Source organism: Adelges cooleyi, unplaced genomic scaffold, assembly GCF_023614345.1.
Source record: "Adelges cooleyi isolate 19-005CV unplaced genomic scaffold, UGA_ACOO_1.1 ACOO_flye_CR_arks_rails_tigmint_CR_PRNA_376, whole genome shotgun sequence".
Taxonomy (NCBI): Eukaryota; Metazoa; Arthropoda; class Insecta; order Hemiptera; family Adelgidae; genus Adelges; species Adelges cooleyi.
In genome coordinates this window covers 3,496,982-3,514,519 of record NW_026096053.1, presented here as the reverse complement: position 1 = coordinate 3,514,519, position 17,538 = coordinate 3,496,982, and the positions used below count along the sequence as shown (strand labels likewise).

General features: G+C 34.3%; 1 protein-coding gene across 19 annotated transcripts in view; it reads left to right on the top strand.

Moving 5' to 3' along the window:
- Nucleotides 1-17,538, top strand: part of LOC126840143 (homeotic protein antennapedia-like) — a 133,111-nt gene that overhangs the window by 95,983 nt on the left and 19,590 nt on the right. For 8 of the 19 annotated variants that reach the window (XM_050575668.1, XM_050575667.1, XM_050575663.1 and 5 more), the window contains one exon: nt 11,371-11,463. The exons of 8 other annotated variants lie outside the window; for them this stretch is intronic. The gene's annotated coding sequence lies outside the window, so the exon portion shown is untranslated. Of the gene's footprint in view, nt 1-1,092; nt 1,180-5,908; nt 6,356-11,370; nt 11,464-17,538 lie in introns of those variants that run through there. 3 more of the 19 variants (XM_050575673.1, XM_050575680.1, XM_050575679.1) reach the window with 3 other exon arrangements.

Here is a 17,538-nt window from a genome sequence, read left to right as displayed (position 1 = left end):
CCTACATAATATCATTCCGGTTATACGCCAAGTATTGGTTAACCTGTCCAAGGGGAAACTGTTTGGAATATTACAACGTTGTACTTATTCCTGTCGCGGTGAATACTTGATCGGAACAAGAAGGTACGATAAGACGGACGTGCAGACTCTTGGGTATCGAGACACGCCATCTTGCGCGAGCCGGTCAATTTCTCACATGTCTATCCCCATAAGCAACTCCCCTATATTTATATATATATATTATATTTTTCCCTTTAACCGGCCGGGGTTACGCGTGCACGCATAAAATATATATGTTTTGACATTGACAAAGCTAAAAATCTTCGTATGGCGTTCGCCGTGGGGTGTGCAACCTATATATGTATGTAACAACATACAGACCATCCACCATGGCCGGAGCGACACGATATGAGAAATGTCCAAAACTAAAAAAGAAAAAACACCCTAAACAAAAAAATGCGCGGATTACATGTATATATATTTTTCCCACCCCCACCCCATAGCCGTTGCGCGGTCTTGCTCCTTCTTCTCTTAACTGCGTGGCCATAACTAATACACACACACACACACACGACTAGTGAATGAAAAATAACAATCATAACCCGAGACGGGACTTACTATATATATATATATATATATATACATAAACCTGCGGGTTATATTATCATATTATATTATTATTATCATTATCATCATTGTGTATCGTCGTCCCCCTTTTGGGTGCGGGCGGACGACACCTGGCAGACGAACCAAGGAGATTCTTTATGTTGTTCTCGTCCAATTGTTGTATGTGTATATAAAAACGTTGAATAGGCCAAGAAACGAACATTGATTGGCAGGTCGCGCAAAGTGGCGGGGACCGTCGCCACGTCGCACCTACATTATGCCTGAAGATGACCCCTTGGTCGCAGCAGGTCTTCTTTTAGTTAAAGTGCAACAGCCGGCCCGCGAGACGGTGTCCAACGCGTATGTTAGCCGAGTTCGCGTCTTAGCCTTTTTTTTTTTGGGGGGGTTTTTCTTGTTTCTTACCGACGTTCCGCGTTGCCCGTGAAACTGCCCTCAAGCATGTCGTAGGGCCCCGGCGGCCCTGAGGGCGCGCCCGGTCCTCCGAGCGTTTGCTGTCTTATTGTGAGTCATGTCGGGCAAATCGCAGCCAATGGAATCCGCAAGTCTAACCGGGTGAGTACTATAGAGAGAACTAATTTTATATTATAAATAGGGGCATTATCATATAGGTTTACTTAAAAAATAAAATTATAAAAATGTCACATTTTAACGAATAATTATTCAGAATTAAACTTAACAGTATGCTCCAAAAGTACCGTGGTAGGAGTGTGAGGTAATATTAAAATTATAATATAAATTTTTTCATTAGCAGGTGATTTTTAGCCAGAAATTGGCCTGTGATTTTTTTCAACTAAATTGTCACAAAACGTAGTCCGGACCAAAAAAATATGAATTTTCAAAATGTCATAAAATGTGTTTCTATTTTAAAAACATATGGAGATTGAACGAATCAAAGCTATTATTTATTTATTACCTATACAAATATATTTACAAATACGCTTTACTTATATTTTAAATATTATAATAATGTTTCCAACACTTAACTAATATATCAACGATATTTTGTTTATTATTATTTTTAAACATAATATTTTAATCTGTTGGCAGAACACTATTTTATAATTTATATTTTTTAGTTTAACACATTTTTTGAAAGTATAAATTTTTTTTTTGTTGTCCGGAGCGCGGCATCCTCTATTATTATACAAGTTAAGTTTTATACTTTTATCTTTTCGGTTAAATTCATCTTTAAATTGTAATTTCTAGTGTTTTTTAGTAAAAAAACAAAATTTACTTTTCTTTTCCACTAATGACAATAGCACCAGCGTGGAGTGTTTTGGTCCAGCGAATTTCGACTTGGCAACCTAACTGTAGTGTATATTATTATTATGCAATTTTTTTAAATCACGGTTTGCTCGTGGCGAATGGCAATGGCTTGTGCACTTGAGTCGACGGCCAATAAGGAAGTGTCCCGTTCATAAATAATTAATTAAACGACATAACGCCACTCGAACCAGTGTTGCGGTCGTCATGTGTAATGTGTACCGGGTTCATATGGTCTGGAACGGAGTGGAAACGTTTAATTACCACGGCCACCGCGAACGTGGTAAACCGGCATTCTCACACCGCATCTTATATAGCACGACCTCCTAATCTAATTTTTTGGTATAACGATACATTAATGTAAAAATAAATTTAAAAAAAAACGACCAACCGTAGGTATGCAATGCATGAGCTGTAGGAACGGCAGTAGACAGCGAATGGGGACTACAGGGGCAGTATAAGTCGTTGGCATTCAAACGTGTTAGTGTGTAGTATAATAAAAAGAAATTAGTATTGTATATGTTCGAGTTTGGGGAAACATCATTAATATAGGGTTCGGCCTCCCTCTTTCTTGGAGAAACGTCGCGCGCCGACCCGTCTGTACCCTATTGACTACTTTTTTCCTACAAATTCACCAAGAGTTCCCTTCGCGTACAGCCTATTGAAATACATATTATACTGTGTATAGAGGGGGTTTCTTTGGAAAATCTAAAATACCGTCTGATGTACACTATTATTGGTTCCCCTCGTGACTCGTACGTCATTCGTCATGCGACTCTCTAAGCGCGACTAATTGTTAAATGCTCAATTAAAGAATAGAGATATTAATTTGAAGCGTTTCCCTGATGTATAGTAGTACATTATAATATGCTGTGATGAACGTTTAGCGAATAGTTGTTCATATGCTATTAAACAAAATCAAATATCATCAATCCAACCTTATGATTATAAATCATCATTGTTATTTAACTATTATTTCATTACTAAAGAATAATATTTTTAATCCAATACTATTATTTAATAAAGTATTGTATTATATAAGTTTGCACTAAACCAGTAGGCTGTGTCTCTCGTCATACTCGTTATTAAGTCGGTACACTAAATAAAATTAGTTGTAAATAAAAAAAACAAAATTATAATCTATTGTGCTTATTAAATGAGCCCGGCCAATCGTGTTACACACCAGACCCGTGTCTTGGGCCAAGGTCAAATAAATTTCTGTTTTTTTAGGAGAATTGATTGGAAATTCTTAAAATGTTCTCTCATGTCACCTTAGCCGTCTTGTACAAATTGATCGTTATTACACATAAAATCTTTGAGTTCAACGCCATAATATAGCTGCACTGTACAAGTTTAATAATAATCATTTTTCACAATAAAATAATAATAATATAAGCTGTGACGATACCGAAGAGATGTTTGACTTTGGTGTGCGCATACCTTGGGCATAAGCTGTAACGCGAATAAAAATGCATTCTTATCGAACGCGTGTATCGCGTGACCGTGATCGAGTTAAATATTATTTTATACATATATAACTGTATATAATACCGACTATTATTGTAGCATATATGCATTTTTGTATAATTTACTATATATATATATGATTATGTACTCAGTGTGCACTTTACATGTCAACCGGTGTCTATTGCGGTTAAAACAGGCGTGACACCGGCAAGAAATTTACACCTACGTTTCTACCGTGTGATTTCACGGCAAAATAAATGATAAAATATTGTAATAATATTATAATAATGATATATCGTTTGATTATTAGTTATTTTTCACGAGTGATTTAATAATATAGCGTTCCGTGTTAAAAAACACACAAGCACAAAAGTAACCGAATGTTGTTTGGATAGACTTGGATCGTGGAAGCACGTGCCGCATATTAAAAAATGACATTTTCACTTATAGTTTTCTTATAATATAACCTTCAGACGCACGCAACAACAATAATTATTAATTTCCATAATATTAATACTTTCTATAAACGACAATTAACCATATTAATTACAAAATTAAATTTATAACGTTTACGTTATAAGTATTAATAATTTTATTGCGCTATCAATATTTGTTTTAATTTCCCGCCAATATATTAATATGATGTAAACATATTTTAACACTTGTTACAATTTTTGTTTAATGAAATATTATTAAAAATGTTACGAGATATATTATATCATTGTTGTTGTATTCTTACTATATTATCGTTATTATTATTACAATATTATATATATCCCCTTGCTGATACATAGTAATGTAAGACTTTAGAATAATCAGCGACAACGTGTGCAAACAGTGCCAAGTGTTTGTGCGGCGGGAAAAACAAAAAAAAATCCGGCAAAGTTGTACAAATTTGGTTTTTCAGTTAATATCGCCACCGTCGTATAATTGCTTTCAACGCAGTAGTAACACACAAAAGAATACAAATTATTACTACGATGACGAGATCGCCTGTCGTTTCTTATTTAGTTGTAGCATACAACTTGTCGTCACAAGGACATTGCACACGCCCTTATACACATAATATAGGTGTACTACTTGTCCACACCCGACTTACAAATATAGTGTTGAAGCTAGCTCGGGATAACGCACAACGTCTACGAGAGTAGTAATATATTATGTGGCATTTATGTGTAATATTAAAAAAAAATAACCTCCCTCTATACAACATAGCTTATCTACTACTACGTGACAGTCCGGAAGTGATTCATAGTCTTTTTTTACAAATTTTCAATAAAATCTATTGTTACGGACTTCGGTCCCAATATAATATGTAACTGATTATTATTCTTACTTTTTTTTTTTATCATTTCTATTTCCTTATATTTTTATTAATAATTTTTTCTAATTGGATGCTGTGATGATTGGTGTTATCAATAAAATATGTTTCGGCGTCCGCAGCAGGAGGTTCGTGCACTTTTAATTTTTTATGTTCCTAACTCCGATTTCTTATTTTGTCTGACCAACAGAGCATAATTTTATCAAATTTTCACATTGTATTTTATAAATCCCTGATTTTTTCTCTTCTCTTATTTTATCCTGTACTATACCTAATTAAGATTTTAAATTCTTACTTGTTGATACAACTAAATTTTAACCATAGTTTCAAAAAAAAACCTCATGATACCTGTAAAATAATGATCAATCGAATTTTAACATATATTTTTTCACCCCCCCCCCCCAACTAACTTACCTTGATCATTTTAATCTAAAAGACGTATCCATTAAATTTACCTATTAAAACGACTAATTCAAGTTCTTTATCAAAATACAATTTAAACATTTTTTTTTTGTGGTAAAGTGTATTTTTTAATGTTTTATTATTTCATTGAAATATTCAAAAATAAACGTCAAATTGTCTCAACGAGACATTTTGAAAATACATTTTCTAAATTTTCACAACCACGAATGATCTATGAGTGTATATATTATGCAATGTTCTAGTTTCGGCGTGTCTAATAAAACATATAACAAATAACAATTCGATACCATTTTGACCAGACCGTACGCATGTCCGGGGCCGAGGAGGGCCTACCTATGTTGGAAACGGACTGGTAGGCTTGTAGGCGCTACCAGGGGATTATCACGGGTCGCCTAAGTAAACATAAGGGGTGCTTCTGCTGTCGGTGTTACTATTATTATTGTGTTATATAATATATATTATATGGAGACCGTCGAGGAGACGATCACCACCGCCATTGCGCCTCCCCGAAAGCACCGCGCTTAGACACTAAGGGTTTCCGGCGGCTGTGGTGGTGGTAGGGGTGGTGGTGGTTTTTCATCATTTATATATATATATATACTGATACATATACTTAGGTATATATATATATATATATATATATATATATGTGTGTGTGTGTACGCGCGGCGAAAAACGGTAGCAGACGGGCCGGGCGGAATGAAGTGTTGGAGGGGGGTTCGAGGGGGGACGGAAGGGAAAAAAAAACGCGGTAGCTCATATTATATTATACTATATACAACACTTACTTACATACACACACACTCATCACACGCACATAGAAACGCGCGAACGTCGTGCTCGTCCCGCGTTTTGCATGATCTCTCCGACCAGAGTGTAATAAAATATCATCATCACCGTTATTAATATTGTTTGTGTGCACTATCTGTATGTTATTATTGTTGTAGAGTAGAATAATTATTTTTACACGTCGGTCGTCGTATGTGTGTAGGTAAGCCATGTTATTAGAAAAAAAAAAATGCGTTATAATTTTAACTTAAAATAATTTGTGCGGTTTTTTTCCTTCTCATCGTACTATGTTTTTCTGCCCGTAATCGTGTGTTCGCATTTTTTACAAAAAAAAAAAACCAGCTATTTTTGTCGACGTCGTCGCACGCAGCAGAAGTCCACCGCCGCCCACGGGTGTTAGCGGTTCGACCCCAAAGGATTTACAACAACCGTAGGCGGTGTTGCCTCTAGCGCCTGCCGGTCAAGGTAAAAACCACCATCAACGCGCTACTTATCAACGGTATAATAATAACATGCGTATACAACCCCTTCATTACCCTTGTATATGATATAGGTGTGTGTTGTAGGTATAGTAGAAATAATAATGATATGCATAAATTACGGTCCGTGTTCGATTAGTCGCGGTTTTATATTTTTAAACGCAATACAACTAGGGTAATACATTTCACTGTAACGCTGCGATGATAGCTCAATCGTCAGATTTAGGAAAAACCGGTTTTTCTCACTCCAGTCTCCAAGCGCAAGTATGGTATAGGCGAATCGTTTACTTTTGAAAGGAGTTAAATTCGTATGATGTTCATTTTTTTTTATGGCGATTCAAAATTTTATTTAAGTTTAATTCAGAAAAAAAATGCCCTATTAATGATTTATGTATTTTAAAAGTCATAGTAACATATTATATCGGTAAAGTAGTTTTGGTTTACATCACTCAATTGCAAACAATCCCGTTTATGATTTAGTAATTTTATTTATAAAAGGAGCCAAGTAACTAAGTTTAATTAAAACTCTTACTGTTGATTAAAAAATAAATTTGAAAAATTGGTGTTCACAAATTTCCATAAGAATAAAAAACAATTGTTTATACAGTTTTTCAAGTAAAATCGTATGTGAAAAACAGTTATTTTTAATTTCCTGAAAGTTTTATAAATCCTCTTTCATAGATAATCGATACAGGTATATTACTGGATAACTTCAAAAGCTGTACCTCAATCCTCAAGTCCAATAAAACCAATCTCACCGCCATTGTTTTCAAGCTTAAGTATAACGCCCAGGATAATGTGTTGACAATAAAAGATTTTAGAAACGTTTTTAAGTTCTTTTAAAATATATCCTTTACACTTGGGCAAGTGGATGTACACCTGACTTGATAAGATAGTTTTTCTATTAGTACTACCGTGTGATGGGTTTTAGTAAATTGTTCGATTTTTCTATTAAAGCGATAAACGGCATACCTTTTATATAAGATCAAAAATACTTAATTACCCGTCAAGTACCGCGACGCGGAAGCGCATATCTTGGCATTTTTAATTCGGCTAAGTCTTGCCCGCCCCTTAATAATTAAAACAGAACGTGACTCAAATAACAAGTGGTGTTTTCGATTTTCTTTGAAAATTCTTTTCATGAAATACTCAGTCTATTCAACGACCTTCTATATCTCTAGTGAATACTATTGTAGAGAACTTTGCTGTAAGATATTCATATTATTTGGTACTTTTGGCTACTTTACTATCACTGGACAAAAAAAAAAGCACTTCCCCTATATGATATATGACGGATATTCCCGTGGATACCTGAATGGGATACAACATGCAAAATGTAGAAGGCGTTGCCAACACGGACGACAACAATGCAACTATTTACTACTTAGGTCGAGGCGATAAATCTTTTTCGAACGACTACAATACGAGAGAGGTTTTTTTTTTTTGAGAATTCCGGAGAAGTATTACTTTTTAACGGTAGTATTCTATTGGCAAACAAGTACAGAAAAGAAAATCCATTTTCGTCACCGAGTATAATTTTTCCTTCCTCCGGGAAGTTTCCCCCCCCCCTTTGAACGGTTCACCATGGTGGTGCGCTGTCGTTAAAAAATAATATTTTATAAGTAAAACAAGTTTAAGTGTTTGTTCTAACGCTTAATATTTATAATTACAAAAAAAAAAAACAATCCGATCGGCTGGCTAAATTTCTAGACACAAGATAATTGTTTTAAAAGTAACGTTTTTTGTCAGAATTCAATTCACTTTGAGTGCCATAGGACTTTTGCGACGCACTGTATATTAGAAATTACACATAACGGCATGGTTTTTAAAGTGTACTGGACGTGCGGGTGGTGTATGTATTCTCATTAGTTAATGGACAAAACGCGTTGTCAAAACGGTTAGGTTAGATTTAAGTAATAGGGTTTTGTGATTTATTTTTTAATTTTTCACGCAGAACTTTAGTAGCTTTCCGTTATTTTTTTCCAGATTACTTTCAAAAAATATGTATGAAATAAATTTTCGGCTTGTAACGGCCATTTTTCGGTGTAATGCATTTATTGTTGTTAAATATCGGACTTGATTGAATGAATTAAAATAAAATCATTCTACCATAGTGTACCACTATGTTATTGTTTCTTTGAAATACTGAAAATGGCGGACAATATACATTGTGTCGGCAAATCGAGACTCGCCAGTTGATTTGTGTTAAATACAAATAATATATTACCACCTCTCATAGACATTTTCAATTATTGTAATGTATTCTATGTGTATAATTATTAATTTCTTATACTTCGAAAAAATTATTCCAACATTAATGTTATCTACTAATATTTTATTTGCTGCGAAATTATGATATCATTGTTTCAATTGTGAGTTGAAAAATAATATTGAAATACATTTTTTTAAAATATTATTGCCGTGTGAGATTGTGTGAATAAAATCATGTCGTTGCAAGTTCTCGAGTTAATATATATATGTATATATTCCAAGAGTACAATAATATTATATGATAAATTATTATTGTATAAAATAATAATTATTATTTGTTTAACGACCCGGCAAGTCGGATGGCAATTAATTTCAGAGCACGCGCAGCTTTTCACCGTCTCTCTCTCTCTCCGACTTCTTGTACTTACACTTTGCAATATAATTGCATTCGTTTTGTTTTGTTTTTTTTTTCATAGCAGCACCGTAAGTAATAATGTTATTTTCACCGATCCGTCGACAGACAAGTCTCTCCCTCGTGCGGTTGCGGTTAAATCACGCGTGTGTGTTGTCTTTGTCGGTCGCACAACATAGAAGAAGAAGTGTAGGCGCCCGCCCTGTATATATGTATAATAATACAAGTATATATATTTTACACACTCGCGTGGAATACAGTGTGCACAGTGTGGAGTCGCCTCGGCGGTGATAGGTGCGTTATTAACGAGCTTTCGGGGCTCGGCAGGGTGTCTGGCCGCCATGCGCCCACGCGACGACCCGCTCCGTAGAGAGGGTTTAGGTCTGAACAAAAAGGGCTTTGTGTGTATATATTATATTATGTGTGTGGTGAGCGAGAGCCCGCCGTTGTTGTATGTTTGCCGTCGTCGCCACCCCGTGTGCTCGCCACCCCGTTCCGCGCATAAAGGTTGACTTTTGTCAGGCGAGGGGCGGCAATAGAGAGGGTAGAGGTTAGAGAAAACACTCGATTCAATAATATAACCTTGTCGCGTTAAATTAAACGTCGACGTGCGCGCGAGTTCGGTATGGAAATGAAAATTGAAAGGGTTAAGGGACGGGGCCCACTCGGTTAGGTGCTTGATCAAGTCTCGAGTACATCTTGACGTGGTTTTTCATTTGCGATAGATTACGTTTTCTAACCCTTGATACCAAAAAAAAAATGTCTGTTATAAAATGTGATTGAACTCTGGCATTGGAAATTAAAAAAAAAAAAACGGCTAAAGTCATTCAGGATGTTTAATATACATATATAAGGTTATACATAATAGATATTAGACGCGTGTGATCATGGGTAAACACGTCATGTTTTACCAAACGTACATTGCAACGTGGTGTAGAGGAGATGGATGGCCGAACCTATACCGAGCTGATAATATTAATCATAAGCAGAGGCTAATATATATTACCGGTATTAAGGAAATTATAATATAATTGTATTAACTACTGCGGTTGCTGTGGCGTTACACGGTTTACAGGCGTTAATTAGTGAGAAACTATAACCGAACCTTATCGCGATGACATATTTGCCATTCCGATTTCAAATATATATATATATATATTACTCATAATAACTTATAATTATTGAACTTGAATCATTAACGAATAAAAAACAATTTATCGCGTTATCGATAATAATTAATCATATTTAACAACGGATTTTAATTAAATTACCGAATTTAAATACAATATACAATTATCGAAAGAATGCATTTAAAAATAGATTATATTAGACTATAGACTATAAACTAACCGATTACATTATAATATAATATGGTATATTAATTTATTATAATATTTATTACCGCCTGAGTGCCCACAAAACGGATTGTTGTTAATTCGTGCGAGAAAAAAACGCACTGCATCCAAAATTCGCATCAAACTGTAAACTTGTGTATCCAATTGATGTTCTCCATTATTTTTTTTTTGGAAATTACTGAAAGATTTGTAGTCTACTTTGACCGATTAATAGTAGTATTTTTGGTTAAAAATATCAAGCCCACTTTAATTCGGTTGCCTATAGGTCGAACTATACGTTTACCGATTACACTGTAATATGCGAGTTTCTAAACTTATTGAACACCCTGTACACAACCCTTTCCGGGGAGGGGGGTTGTTGCATTTATTCAATATATCATTATCGTTTAACCTTGTCCATCGATTGGTGTAGATAATTTAATATATATTTCTATAAATTATATTTTATCCACGTGCCCCGATGGTATATAATATGATAAATCGTTGTCACATTCGCCCACCGGTAGTCGACGTGCGCCTATATTATTGTCATGATAATGATATTATATTAATAATTGTTTTTTTTTTTTGTTAAGGGGAGAAAAATATATATTTATATACTAGTATATATATAACATTCAACAGTAGTACAATGCATAAAAAACCACGTGGAAGGGTGTTGCGGTTTTATATTGTTGCAAAAAAAAAAAACAATTATTATTTTATTTCATATTTTCAACCAACTGATAACGTGCGTCGATATAATAACGGTTCGCCAATAAATTATTATTTTATACATATATATATATATGTATATGCCTATATCAAATTCTTCTTGTATATTGTTATTTCGCCAATAGTTAATTTATTGCGGTTTTACTTTAACCTTTTTAGCGATTAGTGCTGCTCACGATACGTGTTGCCAGTCACGTACTTTGTTTTTTTTTATAATTTTAATTAAAAGCTCATAAACCATATATATGTGTGTGTGTGTTTATAAATTCTGATGTACGTTTAATAACCTTTTTATTCGTTTTGTTACAGGTAAGAATATACGTTCTGCAAGTCTGCAACTGTGTAATCGTACATTCGTCCGCTATTATCATTCCGCATCCGGTCCCCGTTTTGTTGATTTTGGTGAGTTTAGATGATAAATCACCCGAATATCCAGTACTTATTATACTGTTTATAATATTATTGTCATCTAGAAGGTGTAAATATATTTGAAAAACCTAAAGGACACTTTAAAGTATTCAAATTAAAAAAAACGTAGTAGCCAGCGCAGCCAAAAGTAACGAGTTTCATTTGCGTTTATTATTCTCTTTTGGAACAGATTAAAAGATGCTATAATACACAGTACATGCTGGTTTTATGCTTATAATACATGGTCCTAATAATTGGTAGTTGGTGTTGTGCTTCTCATATTTCAATGTTGTCTACCCAATGTTAATATTACAATAGCCAATAAATTGGATAAAAACTTAGACTCTTCTCTCAGAATGGTTATGTTAATTTAAATTATTTCAACTATAAAAATTTGCCATTGTTGACAGTACAGGTAGTATATATGGTAACACAGCTGTGGGTGAACTTGGTCTAAGAATGGAAAACCCCAACAATTAGAATTGTGCGTTCGTTACTACACTGTGATTGTTTCACACAACTTCGAATCACATTTGTTCAATTTGGTTTGGATTTTAGTTTGGTCTAGTCTGAATTTCAACGCAGTTGAAATATTTTTCTATATTTTTGTGGATTTGTAACGTCACACAATTCAGTTACAGGTGTTAAATGGGACATAATACATACAAATAGATCACACATCCGACTTTCAAATAAATTACCGGTCTATACAGTAGCAGGCATAGGAGCAATAATTTAGGGTTCAGGAAACGTTTGAATCGCATGCGTGCGCCCCAACAAACAAAACAATATAGTACACAGTATTATAATGTGTGTATTTTTTAATCAGCTAACCGAACCTGTCTCTTTCAAACGCGCATATCGTACCTATTATTTTTAATAACGTTATGTATGTACATTAAAGCGTATAGTACATATTACTACATCATAAACGACATTTCGACGCAGCCGATTTAAACATTGGCGATATAGCGCGCTCGGCAAGTGTGTATTATATATTGTTATATACAAGCGGTGGTGCATTGGGCAGATTGAAAATTTACTGCTTTTAGTTCCGTTTTTCCACCATATTATCGATACGAGACCAAAGCTGGGGGGGGGGGGTGGTGCTATAATAAATAATATTAAATACAAATAAATCCCATGTTATAGAACATGCGTCGATATTGTCCTTACACGCTTGACGGGGTTATATGTACATTGATAATAATAATAATAATAATATGTAATATGTGTATCACGGGCAAACGTCCAACCGGATGTCCACTGACGCGTGTTAGCTGTTTATCAAAAAAAAACTACAAAAAGCGAACATGACGCCTCCTCGTATCCAAAATTGCACGCGTCCAGCCGCCTGGAAACTGAAGGCATATATACTGTAGGAAGGAAATTTCCTATAAATTTTTCCAATGCCAATATAACGCGTTATATATGTATATAATACTCTGGAGCAAACCCGTCGCACGCGCAGTTATTAATAAAGTATATATCATATTTTTTTTACTATGAATACACACATTTGACCCCGGGGAGATAAAGGCAAAAATATCCATATTGCTCTGAATCATACCGTGTTTCTGTAACTACAGAAATCCCCCCCCCTTTCTCCTAAATAAATCATATTATAAATTAATGACTTAAATAAAAAAAAAAAACAATAAACAATAGGTTAATCGATATTAATTATTTTTTTCCACAATCGTGTGCACATGCCTCTAACAACAATAAAATCATATTTCATAAGGTTTATAGTTTATCGTGAATGGTGTTATTTAATTTTTGAACACTACATTATATTTCAACTCAATACATTTTCGCATTGAAAAATACCAACGTCTTATAATAATGTTCAGATATTTTGACATTGTTGTTTTAGTAGGATATCAAATATATTAACAATGACAAATATCTATTAGACCTGGACAAAACATAGGTACCGAAAATAACTTTTAAACCTTCAAATTCTGTGTATCGTAATTTATGATGCTTTAACTTTTTTGGCGGACAGAAAGGTCCCATTTGAGTCGTCATGCGAGAACGCATATTTTACAAAATAAAAACCTGTGGACGTTTCAGAAGTCTCATGGGGATACCGACCCGGCGCAACCGCCGGTAACTTTCGCAACTTTGTATAATACTTTGATAGCCGCTTCAATTGGTGTTTTTGGATCTATTTAAGGATATATTTTTGGTAGGGGGAAAACAACGGTTCTATTCTATAGCGGCTCGACAACAACAGACAGGAAAAAAACACCACACACTCTTATGGCTCTAGTGGAAAATAATCTTAACATACTGGCTTCTGGGGCCATGTGTTGCTCGGCTGTCACAAGACGTATATTGTCGGGGAACCTCGCTAACGAGACGTGGCCGATCCTCTGGTGTTCGTCACGACCGAATACCGTGTATATTATTTCCTCGTGTAATGTAAAAACAATAATGGTGTGTATAGTACACATTATGAGACTCGAAAAGCATAACGCACTACACGACAAGCGACATTTTATTTATATTATATTCATTTAGAGTCTCTAACCGATTGGACGCGGTTAATCGTTATGGAACAAATGTTATTATGTTATCTCGGTATTATAGCAATAAAAAAAAATGTCTACCGATAGCTAATCGTGTCAGGAGACAGATACCTATTAATTATTGCTCCGTCTGTATTTTTCAAAATTATCTAATCCATCCACAATAGTAATTAATGTGGCGCTGATGTTTTCATAATCCGTCAATCCTTCGTGTAATCGTAATATTAATGTTATTATTGATGGATAGTAACAATAGAGGTAGTTCTGAACTTTTCAAATCGATTACTTGTAAAGTATCTCGAAAACTATGCGCGCAAAATATATAAGATCAAGTTAGTTCAAGTTAGGTTAGTTGGAACAATGGGTTTAATAATTATCAAATAGGTAAAAATAGAGCATTAGACAATATTTATTATTACTTAAATTATGACATTTTTGACGGTTGAATTTAATTTGAGGATACATTTTATTTACTATTTGGAGTTTGTCTAATTTTAATTTAACGTACATACACTATGTGTTATTTTCAAACGCTGTTTATTTTACACGGTCTAGCATTAGCTATTTAAAAACACATATCTCATTTTACTTTATTACAAACAAAAGCTCGTACCACCAGATATTGGTTAATTTTTTTGTAATTTAAAATTCACAACCTGTGATTGAATTATTACCAATATATTATAACTATGTATGTAGTAGTTGTATAGTAGTAATACAACTGGATACACATTTTTAACATACTACCGCATATAACTGATTAATTCACGTTTTAATATTTGAAAGATTAATTACCCGAATTTTGTAGCAAAACATAGAGCAGTTGTAACATATTATATTGTAGGTGCAAATTTGCAACGGTGAACCATTCGTTATTAATTATTATTTAACTTGTTGGCCAATTTCTATACACTGATCAGTAGTACAGGAAGACTGAAAAACGCATTGTGCAATAACCTTAGCTGCATCGTATTATTTATATTGCTGGTAAATTAAAAACAAAAATTCGTGCTTAAACTTGATAATGTATTTTTATTTTAAGCGAAAGACCAAATAAAATAAAAAGGGAACTCTATATATCTTTTCCCCTCCAAAACCGCACTAACAGAATGGCGTGAGACAAATCCCGCATAAATTGCGATTCTCGCACATCTGTTCAACGACATAAAACTTAACACGACCACGGCGTGGCGAAGAAACACTGTACTTAAACGTACTTACTATATACTTTGGTGTACAGCGTTAAACAGCCACAATAGAGAATTATTATTAGATACTTTGCCAGTACGAGCCTGCTTGTCTACCCTTGTCGCGAGCCTTATTCAATCTTTAAGATAGAATAAAATATTTGTTTGCCTTTTACAGAGAGTTTTGAATCAACTACATCATAACTTGAAAAAATATAATATTGCACCCTCTTTTGGCCCTCTTCCCTTTAAATGGTGTACATATCAAATTTCTTGAAAAGTCTAAAATCATGCGGGCCCGACCGGCCAATAATATTGTGATGTCTCAATTGATCGGGCTCTAACGTTAATTTCAAACGATATTTTTATACAACAACCGACTCCATTAAAATATATAAATAATAATTACTATTATTATGAAATAACAATAACAAAACGCGCTTTGCATTAATGTCCATCAGCCACAATGAGGGTAACGGTTTTTAATGACTTAATAATTGATTGTAATCAAGACAGGGGTGCGCGAGGATGGGGGTTGTACTTTACTGGGAAAATTGTGGTTTTTTTTTTTTTACAAATCTGCGGTCACACACAATAGGTATAGTGTATATACTATTTTGTTCATCGACAGCTTCGCACCAGTAAACACCATTCTCTGTCTCTCTTGCTTTTTGGATCATCTAAAATCAGGTAAAGTTCATATAAACTACTTTTGATTTTTTTTTCTAATCGCTGTGTCGTCCAAAAAAAAAGCTATATTTTGTATTGTTTCATTATTTCCTCGGACGGTATTTTTTGTTATTAATTGGCTCAAAACGTGCATTCTGATCAAAATTCATACATAATATTGTGTAATAATAATATTATGCTCTCTAAATTATACTAAATCATGTTTTTTTTTAAGTTGTTGTAACAATAATCAAAATTCCAGTGATAAAATATAATTTGAAAACCGTTTCCTAATTAATGTCTCTAACTGCAATTTGGTGTCAAATAGGATTTGTGAAATAATATGGTTTCAATAAAATTCATGCGTCATAATATTTTTTACATGTTATTGAAAAACATTTGTATTGTGTCGAATGAAATATTTTTAATTGCCTTGTTGTTGTTGTAGCAATACTTACTTACTACCGATTAAACTGTAATATTTGGGATTTATCTTAATTACTAGGTGGTCCATCGTTATCTATTAATAGGAAAACAAAAACAATTACAAATATTTAACAATCAGTGGCAAAAGAATATCACGATTTTTGCGGCAGCCGATCAAATGTCGATAACACAAACGCTTTTTAAATATTATTTTATTCGAAACACACACAAACACACTCAAGACATTGTATATAATATTTTCTAGCAAACTTTGAACAAAACATTAAAAAAATATATTTATTGAACCGTCGTCGCGCGGGGAGACCGCCACAAATCATTTTGGTGCTACTATTTTTCGTCAGTTTATAGTAAAACATTAAATGTTTTTTTTAACGATGTACATGATGTAGTTGAACGCGAATCGCGCGACGGTCTAACGAACTTTGTATACTTAACGTACAAACAAACACCGCAGCACGTGTGAAACGATTATTACATAAAAACAATCAAAATTCTTCGGCGGGTTCGCACGCAAAGAAAAGGTCGACCGAGTCAACACGTGAACAACCCGATAACTTTGTACGATACTTGTTTTCGTCGAGACTAATATCAATTTTTTTATAATCGTCCTTTGCAACGGTCAATGTACACAATATTGGCCTTAGCCTTTTGCTTGCCCCCGCTTCCGAATTCCAAGTGTCCGAGTACACGTCGTTTGCTCCTTAAAAAAAAAACGGCCAATTGAATTGTCTACTAACGCATTTGCACACACACACACACAAACGATAATATGTAATACACCCAAGTATAAAGCCCGTCCCACATAGTAATGGTTCCCGGCACGGCCATAGTACCCGGCTAATGGTTCCTCTGACAGATGACGGATGACTAGCGGTCCCTTCGGCTTCCCGACTCCTCCCACCGGGATAACTCACTGACCTATCTGTGTGGCACCATCTGTCTGCGAGCACTGTCTTCTTACGGTTTTCTTTTCTTTTCATAACACAATACAATACAATATGATCATATCGACGAATGCACAACGTCTAAACAAGACGTCACCGTTGCTATCTGTCGGACGACGTGCCAACCTTTCCGACAACTAATAAGGGATTATTTGAAATTTGGAAATCTCAAATATTGTTGTACAGCATGCGGACGATTCTTTGAAAACGCATTGTAATATGATAACTAAAAAAAAAAAAGTAGAATTTAAAAAGTAAAACGGCATAATACACTAAACAATCGGTCGA